Below are 13,197 nucleotides of genomic sequence, written 5' to 3'. Positions count from 1 at the left end.
AACTGAAAAATATAAGATTTTTTCTACCTTTGAAAAGTCCAAAATCCTCCATCAACTCAGCAGCTGTGCATGATTAACAATGTAAACAGGCTCAAGAGACTGATTCCATGTCCAGGTCCTCTGCTTATGAATCACCTACCCAGAGACATAATTTTAATGGAAACAGAATCTCTTTCTAAAGCAACAAATAAATTAACTTGCAGGAATACTACAGCAACACTACACTTCTTTACTGACACTACTGTATACTGAACAAAGGCAAGCTCCATTTTCTTTTGCTTTAAGATATATAGTGAGGAAATGAGAGTTTCTCTGTTTTTCATTTTCTGGGAAAAGAAAAATATTATAGTTGCTTTTCCAATAATAGCAACTTAAACTCCAAATCTTGTTATGGCAGCTTAAAGATCTTTCACTGAGGATGGACACAGTATTTTGGATGGTGAAAGTAGAGTGTGTTACTTAAGGCTGTTCAAACCAAGATTGGGTTGACTGGTTCTGTTTACCTGGCCACCCTTGACCCAGATTCATGTGCTTAATTTACAGATCAAGATGCAATCCACTCTAATGTCTGGGATTGTAAAAAGATGTGCTATATTATTTAGCCAATTATTTAGCACAAGGGACTCATTTCAAGTGAGAATGCCAATATTCCTTCTGAGTGAAGGACAAAGGTAAGTGAATACAAATCTGAGTAAAAATAATAGTAATACTTATCTGAAATAAGAGGCTATAGCTGAAGCTGAAGCTAAAGGAAAATTAATTCAATCTCACAGACATTCACATGCTGCCCATTGTATAAACTATAGTGCCTGGACATGTACACAGTTTTGCTTTTTGCCTCTCAGATGGTGTGATGTCAAAAGAAAGTACATAGCATTGCTATGTAAATAGATTTGACATACTTCATTCAAATCTGACTCTTAAAAAACATGTGTGACTATCAAAACATCAAGTTGTATACCTTAAATATATACACTTTATTTGTCAATTATACCTCAAAGAAGCTGTTTTTAAAAAAAAATTCTGTGGTTATTAATTCTTAATACTGGTCTGAAGAACACAGGATATAAATCATAAAAAGGAAAGCAACCCAGAGTATAAAATTCAGTGACCATTGTGACTTTTAATAGTCATTCTTTAAATTGGAATATAATATAAATGTATCCAATCACACTGTATATCTCAAACTTACACAATGTTATATGTCAATTATATCTCAAAAATAAATAGGAATTTTTATATCAATAAAGATATTGGAATATAATAAAAATTAAAATACTATGATTCAGATATACTAATTTATCTTTTTACCGTTAGCCTTACTTTAAATCATCTTTCTAAACACTGGATAGAAGCCATACAAGACACAATCACCACCTCTACTATTCCCTTGACCTCAGGTAGACCCACAGTGGAATATAGTGATGAAAGGCACGCCATATAAATCCAGACACAATCATTTAACCGCATTATCCTGAGTTATCCAGGAATATTTGTAAATCTATCATTTTTTTTTTTTTTTTTTGTAGTACGCGGGCTTCTCACTGTTGTGGCCTCTCCTGTTGCAGAGCACAAGCTCCAGACGTGCAGGCTCAGCGGCCATAGCTCACGGGCCCAGCCACTCTGCGGCATTTGGGATCTTCCCAGACCGGGGCACGAACCTGGGTCCCCTGCATTGGCAGGCGGACTCTCAACCACTGCACCACCAGGGAAGCCGTATCAGATGTTTTGATGTAATGAACTGGATTGTTATTCAACTGGTCCTCTTGACTTTGGTTGTAGAAGCCCAGCTTGGAAACAGTCAAAGGAAAGTGAAATAACTGAGGGTGTCCATGGTCTGAGTATTTACAAGTTTAATTTTTATGACTACAGTCCTTCACTTGAAAATCAGCATGAATCCATTCTCTTATTTGAAGTTGTGCTTATAAAATTTTCACTTCATGGCATTTATTCTCATTTAGTGAAACTTCTTTCTGAAAGTCACGAGTATTTCCTTTTTCATCATAAAATTACACTCACAAAATGACACAGGATAGATTCTGCTCACAGAATTATAGAAATACCCTTACATTTTATTGATTTTTTATATATCCACTCAATGCCAAGACATATGCCCTAGTCAATCAGAAATGCAAGTCTAATTGCTCAATTGGCACTGTTCATCTTATAATATTGTGTAAGGGGTTAGTGAAACAAGGAAATTATCTTTAGTTTCTCCTTAATACTTTGAGAAGATCTGGAAATGAGAGTTAGATTCTACTTCTAATTTGGAGGCAGAGTGGGAAACCTTAAGTCAATGGAAAAATTCAGATTAAAACTACCACTTAATTCCTTTAAAAACTATTCACTTCAGGGCTTCCCTGGTGGCGCAGTGGTTGAGCGTCCGCCTGCCGATGCAGAGGACACAGGTTCATGCCCCAGTCCGGGAAGATCCCACATGCCGCGGAGTGGCTGGGCCTGTGAGCCATGGCCGCTGAGCCTGTGCATTCAGAGCCTGTGCTCCGCAACGGGAGAGGCCCCAATAGTGAGAGGCTCGTGTACCGCAAAAACAAAAACAAAAACAAAAAAAACTATTCACTTCACCCTAAAAATAGAATTGTTTTAATGTTAAAATAAAAATACAATGTTTATAACACCCCTTTATAAGATAATTTATTTATGACTAAATTATTAGACAATTATTTTTTCAAGTGACTTCCATAAGTGAAATTACTGAAGCTTTACTATTATTCATGACCTCTCAAACAGACTAGAAAACTTAAAGAATGTCATAATAGTTTTCTATTCGATCTCTAACCATAGTTTGATGGAAACTTTAAGATGGAAAATAGAGCACTTAGAATCTATTTATTTTAGAATTATAATTCAGGATAAGAAAAAGAGTGGGCTCAATATCAGTCATTAAATGTAAGTGAGCAATATGAATGCTTCTCTCTTAAATTAGAAGTATGTTTTATTCTGATCCAATAGAAAAATAGTATATATAAAATACTTTCAGGGCAAACTTCCAATATCCACATACATCCCAACAAATAACATATATTCCAACAAATAACATCATTTCTTTCCATGTAACTAAGACTATAGTGGCAGGACCAAAAGGTGTATATATGAGAATAAAACAAATACTAAAACCAGAAGTAGGAAAATTTATTTTTATAAGATAGAAAAATAGCATTATGTATCGAAAAAACAGAGCTCCTGAAACACTTCCACCAATGATTCTAAAAGCTAGCTAGACAAAATAACATAGAATATATTTTTTGAATGCAAGTTTCTCCACATACATTTTGAATTTGGTTTTGTGAGGAAAATACTACAGATAATTAAGTTATTTCTGTTACATTTAATATATACTAGAGCTATCATTTAGCCATCTAAGTTGACCATTAATAAAGGCCAAATTATCAATTAATTACCAACACAGCATTATAATTATACATATGTATTATAATTATACAAATGCACAATACACATTTTTCACTAAAGCTTTGCTTCTTAATCTAGAAGCTAAATACCTATGGCCTTGAACAGTTAAATATAATGACAAATTCAAGGACACTTTTATGTTTATTTAACAAGACAAAAATATGTGAATATACATGGAACTGCATAAATTTTTAGTCACTGATATATTTTACTGATACATGTAAAAGGTAACTCACTAACTTAAGAACATCAGCTGTTATGATACCTATTAAGTTTTTACTATGAAGGAAAAAAGGTCATGTATTATCACCTTGAAATAACATGAATCAAAACTTTTTCATAAATCAAAACATATATCAAAACTTTAAAACTATAATCTCTAATTTTTAATTAAAAAAAGATTTTGCATTTATATTTCTAAACCTTTAGACAAAACTAAATCTGGTCTCACCCTTTCTTTCAATTCTTTTTTTTGCGGGGGGTGGGCCGGAGCACAAGGTAGTGCGGGCACTTTTGCTGGGCATTTTCTTTTTTGTTTTTTTGTTTGACAGCGCCATGCAGCTTGTGGGGTCTTAGTTCCCCAGCCAAGGATTGAACCCAGGCCCCCAGCAGTGGAAGTGTGGAGTCTTAACCACTGGACTGCCAGGGAATTTCCCTTTCTATCAATTCTTTCTCGCTACCTAGTTACTCCTTCCATGTATCTGTAAGAAAACGAAACTAGAGTCCTTATGTTCCACAAACCCATCACACTAGTGCTAATCCATTCTGCTGGCTCAAAAACTTGTTGTTCCCTTCACTGCCTAGAGAAATTCCCCTCTATCATTCAACACTTACCTCCGATAACTTCTCTTCTATAAAGTTTTCTTTAGTTCCCCTAGATTATGGGTTGGCTGTCCTGCACTGTCAGAAATTTTTAATTTGTGCTTCTTTCCTAAGTTACATTGAATGTTCCTTAAGATGAGGATCTTTCTTAATCCTTTCTGAGCATAGCACAGAACCTGAGGTAGGCCCTTAACAAATATCTTTGAAAAGAGAAAAAGGGGGGAGGGGGAAAGAAGAAGATATAAAGAAAAAGAAAGTAGTTAATAACTAATAATAACTCTACCTTTTTTGGGAAGACTATTGGAAGCACAAATTCTGTGTGGTTAGAACTCTATAAACTATCATCAACATAAATCAGATATTAGAATACTTCCAAATATAGTATTTAAATATCTGATACCTGAGAAGGTACATAGGCATTACATAAAAATCTGTCTTTATTACTGCTAATCTTTAGGAAAATAAAAGTTCAGTTATTATTAAATGATAATATCAGTGAGATTTAGTTTGGTTTTAAGAAAACTTGTATCATTAGAGTGAACAGCTTGCTAATTAAAGAATAAACAAAGCTTATAGAGAAGGAAAGAAAATCATATGGTTATCAAGGAAGGATTTTAAAGCAAAATCCAACATTTATTTGGGCAACTGTTTCCCAGTAATAAACTGCTACTCACTAATGGGGTCAAAGATACTAGATGGCTCTCCAGAGGCCCTTTTCTAGTCAAAGGGCTTTCAAAATAAAATGGGGATGGAATAAGAGGCTAGGGAACTGTTCCTTCATGCACCAAATGCATTCTCAGAGTACTAACATCTGTTTCAGTTTACATACTTTAAGTATGACTTTACACATGGAAATTAAACTTAGGCAACATGCTTAAGAAGCCTGTCTGCAAAAGGACTACACATACCATTAACAGCTGGAATTTGATTAGGTTCACATTCTACACAACATAATAATCTGTGAGCCACCAATGACCCCCATCTCAAAACCCAAATGTCAAAGAACAGCTTCTAATGCTCATGAAATTTTTAGAGTATAGAGGGATAAGACAGTGAAGGAAGAGGAATCTGATTCCAAAACAATATATAGGAGTTCTAGAACTTAAAGACATCTTTTGTAAAAACAGACAAGTAAAGATGCAAAGATCTTTTTGAATGTTTCTATACTAAGAAATTCTCATTCTATAACACTCTACTAAGTTTAATTATTAGTTAGATATTTAAAAATATTTTTCAATGTGCTAATACGACAATTATAATTTCTGGTAGACTGAAGTACAACACAAAAGCTACAAAAATAATGATGCACCTTTGGTGCCACCATGTGGTATATCTGTATTTTTGCAGTCATAGTTTTTTTTTTTTTTGCGGTACACGCGCCTCTCACTATTGGGGCCTCTCCCGTCGCGGAGCACAGGCTCCAGACGCGCAGGCTCAGCGGCCATGGCTCAGCGGCCATGGCTCACGGGCCCAGCCGCTCCGCGGCACGCGGGACCCCCCCCCGGACCGGGGCACAAACCCGCGTCCCCTGCATTGGCAGGAGGACTCCCAACCACTGCGCCACCAGGGAAGCCCAGTCATAGTTTTTTTTAAATAATGGTTTTCATACCTAGTTCTGAAGTCGTCATCATCAGCTCAGATGTCTGGCATGCAAATACTATTAAATACTTTAGGAATATAGGGTCTGTTCCCAGATAATTTACATACTAATAAATCATCAACCAGTAAATGGTAATTAGGAACCCACAATGCAGGAAACATTGCATTATGAAACCTTGAAGACCAATATACCATCTTGCCCTCAAAGAGCATACATCTGTAAACACGAAAACACAGACAAATCAATATTAACAGGAAACAACTCAAGCTATTATACAATTAAATCGCAATAAGTGGTAAAGAAAAGTTTAAGTGCTCTGACTGGAAACTAGGAAGGTAAATGAGAATGTTCATGGAAGAGAACTGAGAAGGTTTGAAGCTCTTGGAAAGGATTTAGATACTCAATGAAAATAAGAAGGCATTTCAGGTATAAGCAACATTAAATAAAGGTAAAGATCTAGAATCATCATGGAATGCTAGGTGGACCACATCCACAGTGAGGTTCACAGAGGTGAGAAAAATAAGCTAGATAAGAAAAAGTTAGGACAATTTGTGTCAGTCCTTCATTGCCAGATCCAGAAGCCTAGATTTTAGCCTATGGGTCATAGGGAATCATTGATTCAAAATATCATGCTTTTATTTCCCACTGTAGATATAATCCCTCTGCCACGTGAATGTCTATGAGTTTATACAAAAATAATTTACTTCCCAAATTGGGAATAATCTAACAGCTCAGATCCTTTAATCCCTCACTCTGAGTAGGTAATAATTTGAGGTTACAGAGCCCTGAAATCAAAGTCAACCAGTAAATCACCCCAGAGGGAAAAAAATTAATAAATAAATATTAAAAAGGAGGATGACTGGGCCCAAGGAGATGTGAAACCTTCTTCCTAATATTTTACTGAGATCTGTTTTGAGAGGATGGGTGTGCATTGCAGGGGAGGAAAAGAATTTTAACAAAGAAGGAAGGAGAAGAAATTTAGGCTCATAGGCCCCTTTCAAAGCAAAGTGTAATGTAGTGTGTATTGGGGAGGACCAGAGGCAGGCAAAGGAATGAAGGACTAGGACAATTGCTAGGTGACACTTAGATGTCCAGGTAAAAATAAAAACTCCAGCAGTGGGTCACTTTGATTCAAATTGTTGATGTAAAAATCAAAAGAAAAAATAGAAAATTTTTTATATTATATATTATTGGATGCTACACTGATTTGTTCTTTAAAACATAATTACAGAGCACCATGAAGAGTAAAAGATCTCCAGGCAGGGAGATTCAAATCTCCTGAATCTTCACATGTGAGAAATCACGGGGAAAACTTGGGGTCTTTGTTTATGCTGTCCATTCTGCCTGGAATGTCCTTTTCAGAATCTCTTTACATGGCTTACTTCTATTCATCCTTTAAGAATTAGGTGAATCATCACCTCCTTCAAAAATGCAGGCCAGGTTAGGGGGCCTTCTGTAAACCCACATCACCATGTATATACCTAATCAATTTGCACTTGATTTCACCATAACATAATGATCACTTTTGTGTCCATATTCCTCAATATAAGATCCTCTCTGATGTACCATGTACCATGTCTTAACTCATCTTTATATCCCCAGGAACCAGGACGTTGTCTTATAGTAACTATTCAATGTTTGTTGAATTAGGAAGCAAAATGTGTTATTAAAAAGATAAAATTACACACCTATCAGAATGGCCAAAATCTAGAACACTGACAACAAAAAATTCTGGCAAGGATGTGGAGCCACAGGAATTCTCATACATTGCTGGTAGGGGTGCAAATTAGTACAGCCCCTTTCGAAACAATTTGGAGGTTTCTTACAAAATTAAACATACTCTTACCATACAATCCAGTAATAGCACTCCCTGGTATTTACCCAAAGCAGCTGAAAACTTAACATCTACACAGAAACCTATACATGGATGTAATAGCAGCTTTATTCGTAACTGCCAAAACTTCAATGCAAACAAGATGTCACATCCTCATCAAGTGAATGAATAAATAAACTGTGGTATATCCAGATAATGGAATATTATTATTCAGTACTAAAAAGAAATGAGCTATCATGCTATGAAAAGACATGAAGGAAACTTACACGAATATCACTAAGTGAAAGAAGCCAATCTGAAAAGGCTACATATTGTATGATTGCAACTATATAACATCCTAGAGAAGACAAAACTAGGGATGGAGACAATAAGAAAATCAGTGGTTTCCAGGAGTGGGAGTTGAAGAGGAAAGATGAATAGGCAGAGCACAGAGGATTTTTAGGGCAGTGAAAATATTCTGTATGATATTATAATGCTGGATATTTGTCATTATATGTTTGTTCAAGCCCATAGAATGTACAACACTAAGAGTGAACCCTCAGGTAAGCTAGGAGCTTGCGTGATTATGATGTGGCAATGTAGGTTCATCCTTGGTAAATATCTTCCCATCTACACTGTGAGAATCTGGCAGGGTTCCTGGAGATAAAACATATGAAAGTGTGGGGACACTCATGCAGCTAGGCCCCCTTGGAATTTTTAACTCTCAAAGTTGTCCACACTGAGCCTCCAATAATTTGTCAATTATAGCTTAAGTTTTCTTTCCCAAGTACTGCTCCAGCAATGGCACTCTGCACTTGGGCATCTGCTCTGATATGCTGTGATTCTATCTGCCTGTCTCCAGTTTGGGGAGCAGGGGCAGTGCTTTTCCTTGTGACCTCAATTATTTGATGGACCTAAGAATTGTTAATTTTCAGTTGTTTTTTTCTTTCTTTTTTCTTGTTGTGAGTGTGAGAGTAATGATTTCCAAGTTCCATACAAGCTAGACCAGAATTGTGACTACTGTGATAAACCAGAAGGGACCCTATATGACTTTTGACACTAGACCACAAGACACTCTCTGAGGAATGTCAGCCACCACGTAAAAATTCCAACCACCCTGGGCTTCCCTGGTGGCGCAGTGGTTGAGCGTCCGCCTGCCGATGCATGGGACACGGGTTCGTGCCCCGGTCTGGGAAGATCCCACATGCCGCGGAGCGGCTGGGCCCGTGAGCCATGGTCGCTGAGCCTGCGCGTCCGGAGCCTGTGCTCCGCAACGGGAGAGGCCACAACAGTGAGAGGCCCGCGTACCGAAAAAAAAAAAAAAAAAAAAATCCAACTACCCTAAGGCTGCTATGTCAGAGACGCCAGGTTTCGGTGCCCTGGTTGATAACCCCAAGTAAGCTTGCAGCAAACAGTCAGCATCGACTTCTGACCATAAGTGCGCCATTTTGGATGTCCAGTCAAGTCAAGCCTTCAGATGACTGCAGTCCAGCCAACATGAAATATCCCATACAACCATCTCAACAGACACAGAAAAGTCACTTGACAAAATACAACATCCTTTCACAATTAAAACACTCAGAAAACTAGGAAGAGAAGGGAATTTCCTCAACATGATAAAGGGGACATATGAAAAATTCACAGCTAACATCATACTTAATAGTGAAAGATTGAACACTCTCCTCCCAAGATCAGGAATAAGACGAGTATGCCTGCTTTTACCACTGCTATTCACCATTGTACTGGAAGTTCTACCCAGATCAATTAGGCAAAAAAAAAAAAAAAAAGAAAAGAAAAGAAAGAAATAAAAGGCATCCAAATTGGAAAAGAAGTATCTATTCACAGCTGACATGATCTGACATATAAAAAACCCTAAAGAATACAAAACAGAAAACTATTAGAGCTAGTAAATGAATTCAGCAAAGTTGCAGGATACAAGATCAACACACAAAGATCAGTTTTATATCTATACACTAATAATTGTGGGGATGGGGGGAGAAGTTAATACTTAATGGTAAACGATTTCCTTTGGGGTGATGAAAATGTCCTGGAACTAGATAGCGTGGTGGTTGCACAACATTGTGAATGTACTAAATGTCACTAATAAAAAAATCTGTTATGTGTTTTTCACCACAATTTAAAAAAAAAAACAAAAACTGATGTCCAGGTTACACTGCAGACCAATTACGTCAGAATTTCTGAAGATAGGACCGGACCAGGTTTCATTATTTTCTAAAGCACACCAGGTGGTTCCTATGTGTAGCTAAAGTTAACTACAGCTTTATATATATTAAGGAGAATTTAGTAAAAGGTTGGTATGAATAGCTAGAATATCCTTGGGGATATAACTAGCATAAAATATATATTAAGGCCAGGTACTTAAAAGTATAGTGTTTTGTATGAGTTGATTTTTATGTTGGTAGGACTTGCGAGTCTACTTAATGGCTTATTTTGCACAGTTGTCATTAAATTGTGGAACTTTTTTTAGCTTTATGAAGCTATGCCTTATTGCCTAGCCTCTCAGATTGAAATCTGAAAGTTCAATAACAATTTTTAATTTTTGAGATATCATTTTAATAATCTGAGAAAAAAATTACCACCAAAGAAAACCGTAAGTTCTCTTTTGCAGTGTTACTTCCCAATTATATTACACCCTCAATCTGTACAAAACAAAATAATACTATCCATGTTTCCAGTCTTCACGAACACCCTCCTTCTCCCAGTCTTCACGAACACCCTCCTTCTCCCTTCCTAGCTTACCATTGACCAGAAGCCTTACCAATAACAAAATAATCAGTTAACATATATTTTTATTAAATGTATATCTACATACGTTTTATGCATTCCTGACATACCTAACTTTCTCTTAATTTTTTCGATATTTTTAGGCAATTCAGAGTATCTGTGAGTTTTTTCAAATTGTCACAAACCTCCAAAAAATTTTTCCAACATATTTATTGAAAAACATCTGCATATAAGTGGACCCACAGTTCAAACCTGTGTTGTTCAAGAGTCAACTGTATAAAACTCTTCATATAAAACATTGGAGAATATTTTCATAAACTTGGAATACATAAAGTGTTTTTAGATACAATAACAAAAGCACGATCCATAAAAGAAAAAAAGTGATAACTGTACTTCATCAAAATTTAAGACTTCAGTTCTGTGAAAAACACTATTAGAAGAATGAAAAGACAAGCCACAATCTAGGAGAAAATATTTATAATTCACATATCTGACAAAGGAATTGTGTCCAAAATATATAAAGAAATCTCCAACTCAACAATAAGAAAACAACCAACCAAGAAAACAATGGATAAAATATTTGAAGACATTGCACCAAAGAAGATATACAGATAGGAAATGAACACATGAAAAGATGCCCAACACTGTTAGTCACTAGTGAAATAAAAATTAAAACAATGAAATCCCACTATAAACTTATTACAGTGGGTAAAATTAAAAATACTGACAACACCAAGTGCTGACAAGGATGTGACGCAACTAAAACTTTCAAGATTTACTGATTAGAATGCAAAATGGTACAAAACTGGAAAAACAGTCTGGCAGTCTCTTAAAAATTTAAACATATTATTTGACCCAGCAATCCCACTTATTGGTATTTATCCTAGAGAAATGAAAACTTATGTTCCCACAAAAACCTACAAATTACTGTTTAAACAGTATTATTCATAAGTTCCAAAACTGGGGAAAAAAACTAAACATCCTTCAACAATAAACAAATTGCGGAATATCCATATAATAGAATACCACCCAGCAATAAAAACGAGAAAACCAATGATCTATACAACATGAATTTCAAATACACTACGCTAAGTGAAAGAAGCTAGATTCAAAAGGTTACATACTATATAATACCATTTATACAACTTTCTGGAAAAGGCAAACTATAGGGACAGAGAACAGATTAGTAGTTGCCCAGTGTGATGGTTAATTTTATGTGTCAACTAAACTGGGTCACAGGGTGCCCAGATATTTGGCTAACCATTATTTCTAGGTTTGTCTGTAAAGGTATTTTCGGATGAGATTAGCATTGGAATCTGTGGACTCAATAAGGACCCAGTAAAGCAAATTGCTCTCCCCAGTGTGGGTGGGCATCATTCAGGGCCCATTAATAGCCTAAGTAGAACAAAAGGAAGAGGAATAGAGAATTCGTTGCTTCTCTACCTGACTGCTCAGCTGGTACGTCATTCTTCTCCTGTACTTAGACTGGATTTACACCATCAGCTCCCCTGGTTCTCAGGCCTTCAGACTCAGACTGAATTACACCACAGGCTTTCCAGGGTGTCCAACTTGCAGACTGCACATTGTAGGACTTTTCAGCCTCCATAATTGAGTGCACCAATTCCCTTTAATAAACAAACAAATAAATAAATTCTATTGGTTATGTTTTTCTGGAGAACCGTGACTAACAGACTTTGGTCCCAAGAAAGGGGTGCTGCTGTAACTAACAAATACCTAAAAATATGGAAGCAGCCTTGGAACTGGATAAAGGTAGAGGCTGGAAAAGTTTTAAAGTGTGTGCTACAAAAAGTCAGTACTTTCATGAAGGGACTTTTAAAGATGATTCTGGTGAGGACGCAGAAAGAAAAGAGGAGAGCTTAAGAGAACCGAAGACCTGTCAAAGATGCTCAACTCAATAAATGAACCAAACTTCCCTTGCTCTCTTCTACGAAACGCTTAGGGAAGTATCTGAAACCATGTACAGAGAGTATCTAGCCACCTCTATCACCCTCAGTATTCTATTACTTCTTTCCAGTCCACCAAACACTTTAGAAAATTTTGCTTTTATTTTAGTGTTTGCAGGCCAATCAACAAAGACTGTTGTATGATATATGAATGCCAGTATATGAAAAGAAATATTAGACTTAAGAAGCAGAATTCATTATACTTAACAATTCTTGAAAAAGTGACTCCACATTACACTCTTAATTTTAAACAGCGAACTCCCCACCCTTGCTACCTTTCAATCGTTGTTCATTGATGCAGTATGTATAGGCAACTTCATTTGCCTTACACCATTTCATCAGTCCTTTTCCCTCCTGATTTCTTCTTAAGAAATCATACTCTCTTATAATACTCCCTCCTCTTATGGATTTTCCCCAAATTTTAAATAGTTCCCTTTTTTTGGCTGCCATTAGTTATTCCTCTTGGTTTTCCCAGTAACACATATCTCTATTCCACAAAACATACTCTCAAAATAAAAAATGTGGGGCTTCCCTGGTGGCGCAGTGGTTGAGAGTCCACCTGCCGATGCAGGGGACACGGGTTCATGTCCCGGTCCGGGAAGATCCCACATACCGTGGAGCGGCTGGGCCCGTGAGCCATGGCCACTGAGCCTGAGCGTCCGGAGCCTGTGCTCCGCAATGGGAGAGGCCACAACAGTGAGAGGCCCGTGTACCACAAAAAATAAAACAATAAAAAATGCAAATATCCTTTAACCCCACAATACCTATTCTAGGAATCTCTCCTACAGCAACACTGTCACAAATTTATGTGTCCTTAGCACTAT

Source organism: Lagenorhynchus albirostris, chromosome 6, assembly GCF_949774975.1.
Source record: "Lagenorhynchus albirostris chromosome 6, mLagAlb1.1, whole genome shotgun sequence".
Lineage (NCBI taxonomy): Eukaryota > Metazoa > Chordata > Mammalia > Artiodactyla > Delphinidae > Lagenorhynchus > Lagenorhynchus albirostris.
This window is presented reverse-complemented; position numbering follows the sequence as displayed.